Source organism: Grammomys surdaster, unplaced genomic scaffold (assembly GCF_004785775.1).
Source record: "Grammomys surdaster isolate TR1022 unplaced genomic scaffold, NIH_TR_1.0 367, whole genome shotgun sequence".
Lineage (NCBI taxonomy): Eukaryota > Metazoa > Chordata > Mammalia > Rodentia > Muridae > Grammomys > Grammomys surdaster.
Genome location: NW_021604786.1, coordinates 2,444,368 through 2,448,867, shown reverse-complemented (window position 1 = coordinate 2,448,867; position 4,500 = coordinate 2,444,368).

Below are 4,500 nucleotides of genomic sequence, written 5' to 3'. Positions count from 1 at the left end.
AGCCCGCGCCTCCGGCCGCCGCCGGCCCCGCCGCCGCCTCGCGCGCTCATTGGCCGGCCCGGCCCACGGGGAGCGGCGGGCGGGAGCGGCCAGCCCGCGCCCTCTCACACGCACCACGTCCACACGCCGCGCGGCGCCGCCCGGAATGCCTGACCCATCCTGTGGACCCCTCGGGCTCTGGGACACGCTCGCCCGGTTCGAGCCCAGCGCTCCCAGGGTGCCCACCAGGCACCCTTGTCACTTACTGCCACTTTTCTGTACTTGGATGGAGACTCCGTCAAAACTCACGAACTTTGATGGAGACTCCATCAAAAACTCACGCCTGCCAGACGTACAAGTTTGCTTATCCACACCCGCGTCCCTTACTATCGCTTTTCTGTCCCTACACCCGGATTCCATCCCTCTCCATACTCAGAAGCCTCTAAACTTAGACCAAGTTCAAGCCCGGCGTGGCCCCAAAGTGCTCAAAGGGTACGGTCACGAGTCCACTTCTATTTACAAACCCTCAGGACACCCTGAGCCTGACCCACAAGTCTGGATGAGAATAGAGAGTAATAAAAGGAGATCTGGGGGGAGAAAGGAATGACCAACTTTTGCAGATGTCAGAGTAGACCTAACTCGTGTACACCTAACCATTGCAATCCAAAGATACCTTCACCTCGCCAAGGTGGGCAATACACGGAGGCCTCTTCTACAGAGTCTTTGTGACTTTCAAGGAAGAGACAGAGACGGGCGAATGTGTCCTTCTCTGGCTTTAATTTCTGGCCTTTATTCAACAAGACACTAGTTTCACCACCTGAAGCATCTATCCCTATCCGAGATCACAGAGATGGCTAGCTCATTCTCTGGGCAGGCTGAGGGCTTGGCTTGCAACTTCTGATCCTGACTTCCCGCCAGCCCACGCACCATGGCCCTCAAAGCCGAGCACGGAGCTCAGAGGATGAGGTCCTGCTGTGAGCTTGGAACACTCACTCCCACACCACACAGACTCATACTGCCTTTCACTGAATGACCAAACGCACAAGAATATCTGTTCTTCTTGGGAGAAGATGATGATAAATATGGCAGAGAAGCACTGTACTACAGAGGGAAGTAGTTGGTTTAGAAGTGGGACAAGCCATAGGGTTCACCTAGGGCCCACAGATAATTATAGTGTGTGTTTAAATCAAAAACTCTTATAGGGGGCTGGAGACGTGACTCAGAACGTAAGTGTACAGGCTGTCAAGCCGGACAACCTGAGTTAGCCCCTCAGGCCCCACGTGGTGGAAGGAGAGGTCCAACTCTGGCACGTTGTCCTTTTTGACCATGCAAAAAGCACTTTGGAATATGCACTCACACACATACACAAATAGATAATAAAATGGGACTTTTAAAAATCTCCAGCTGGAGAGATGGTTCAGCCATTAAGGAGTTCTTGGTGCTTTTCCAGGGGACCAGAGTTCCATTCCCACACCCACCTTGCATGGTTCACAACTGCCTGTCACTCCAGCTCAGTGGTATCTGGTGCCCTCTTCTGGCTTCTTCTGGCACCTGCACTTGAGGACATGTATGCACACACACACACACACACACACACACACACACACGGATGGATGGATGGATGGATGGATGGATGGATGGATGGATGGATGGATGGGTGTGTGGGTGGGTGGGTGGGTTGGTGGATGGATGGATGGACAGACGGACAGATAAATATGATCTTTAAATTCTTCCAGGATCAGTACCTACTTGGCTGAGCTGGAACATCAGTGTAATTTACAGATGAAGAGTCATGTAGAAATGGCTTGAGCCTGGGGGGTAAGGGGTACACCTTTAATCCCAGCACTTGGGAGGCTGAGACAGGTGGATCTCTGTGAGTCTGAGGCCAGTCTGGTCTACAGAGTAAGTTCCAGGACAGTCAGGAATACACAGAGAAACCTTGTCTTGAAAAAAAACAAGCCCCCCTCCCCGCAAAAAAAAGTGACTTGATGAAGAACAAGTCGGGAAGGGAACAAGAATCAAACCAAGTTCTATACCTGATACATTATTATCCATACAGTTATTGCCCTGTTCAGCTCCTCCCTGCTAACACCAGTCCTCTGATTCCTCCAGTCACCACTAGTGATTCCTCAGCAGAACATAGCATCCACGGCCTTCCATCAGGGCATTTACCCTCTTTCCCTGGGAGTGAATAATCGAGGGAACCTTGCTGTCCTGGGTGCTCCATCAAACCTGAAAAATGGGGAGCAAAGAAAGACACAATCCTCGCACTCCCGAGACTGGCCTTCTGGGAAGGAAGGAAGGGTGCTGTCCCAAGATAATTGTATATTAAGGAGTCTCTATAGCAACCACCGAAAAGGGGGACTCAGGACACGAGAAAACCTATAACACCCTAACAGGTCCAAAGAGGTCAGCGAGGCTTACCAAAAGACTAGCTCAAGAATTCACCTGCTCCAGAAAATATTACCCAGACAGGAGAGAGGAGGGAAGAGCCATTCCTGCAACGTATGATCAAATCATAACGGCGTCCCTGAGAACAGCTTTTACCATTTTGATGACAGAGGAAACTGAGGCACAGGAGATAAAGGAACCAGCCCCTCGGGTGCTAGACACTGAGCAGAAAGCTGCCTTGAGTCTCAGATTAACACAAGAACTCTGTGGAGGAGGTGGTGGTGGCATGTTTTCCCTCAGTTCCTGAAACAAGAAGGCCAGCAGGGCCAGGACAGGAAAATGGGGAATTGGGTAAACTAAGATGAGTGTTTCAAGTAAGAGGTGAGTTATAAGATGAGAGTTTCAAGCTCGATACGCCCGAGTCAGTCCAGTGGGGCGGGGAGGGAGGTATGTCTTCATCCTCAGAACAAAAGGATTTTGTTTATTCTCAGAATAAAACACAAATGTTTGAGGTAAAAGGTGGCGTGGTTAAATGTAAGCATGAAAGAGATACCAGTGTATTTCAGAGGACAGATTGCAGAGCAAGTAGAGAAGAGCTGGACCAACATAGACCACATGGAAATCTTACATCATAGATGATGCGGATGACATCCAAGACAAGGACAGTGGAGAGAGACGTGAGAGGATTGTGGGAAGCCTCCCGGTGTGTCATCACTTACACTGGCGGTGGGTGAGACACAGGACGATGGGAAAGGATGCGTGTCTACAGGATTATGACTGGCACACAGAGATTGGTGCTGTGGGCTGAATTAGACATTACTGGGAGATTTTTGTACCAGGAGAATGACCACAACGTCCACCTCAACCTAGTGAGGATGGGATGTCATTGAGAACTCTGAAAATATGACAGATAGACAATTGGATATGAGGGTTTGGGCTTCAGTTCTGGGGTCATCGATTGGGAGGAGACTATGATATCTGCCTGTGTGCAATCATTCTAGGGAGATGCAGGAATAAGGCTTGGCTTGTTAAAGAGAAGAAACAAAATAACACTTGAGAAGGGTTAATTAAGCATTCTAGCATGGGTTGGTCACATATCGGACAGAGAACTCGGGGCAAGACAGAAGCTGCAGTAAGAAAAAAGGGGAAAGCTAGCCCGGGTTTTGTGATCTCAGCTCAGGAGAAGATGGTTTCTCAAGTGAGAACTCAACTCTGCCTGTGCAGTGTGGGGAGGGTGATACACTCTTTACTAAAAGTCACTGAGATTTCAGAAGTAACCGGGAGAGGAGTGGTCAATAATGGGCACAGATAATTTAATGAGAGGAGAGGAAGACTCTTTGGGAGGTGTTTCACTCAGAACAGAAGAGGAAGTCCCTAGGATAGGAGGCAGAAAGCAAAGATTGGAGTCCGTTGATTGGTGCTTGAATATTGGCTTCATGGTTTCTGAGGTTTGAATATCTTAAATGATCAGGGAAGATCCAGTTGGTAGAAACTAACCATTCAAAAAAACGATCTCGATACTGCTGGGCTTTGAGACCATGGGTAAAATTATTAAAAGACTTACAAAGTAGAAACCATTCCTCTGTCGACCTGCAGGGCAACTCTTGGGTTTCATCTCTATAGCTGTGTCTCATGGCTTTTCTTTTCCTAAGACAGTGTCAAGCTAATCTGCTAAGAGTCTGGAGAAATGCGAGCTCTCAGTGGAGTGGGGAAAGTAGAAGGTTTGGTTTCTCCTTTGGAGAAAATGTTGGGATTTGTGTGCAAGTGCTCATGTGTGCATATGTAGCTGGAAGCCAGATGACAGCCAGTGTCATTCCTCAGGAACCTTCCATATTGTTTTTATGAGACATAATCCCTCACTGGCCTGTGGCCTGCCAAATAGGCTAACCTGACTGGCCAGTGAGCCATAGACAGTCTAGGACTCTGACAATCTGCCCGTCTCTGCTTCTCCAGAACTGAGATTATAGGCACATTACAACATACCTAGATTTCATGTGTGAGTTCTGGGGATTGAACTTGGGTCCTTGTGCTTTTACAGCAAGCACTTCACCAATGGATTCATTGTCCAGGCCTTTAAAAACGTTTAAAAATGGCCTTTGCTTCTGTGAAAGGCTGGGCAGATCTGGATCA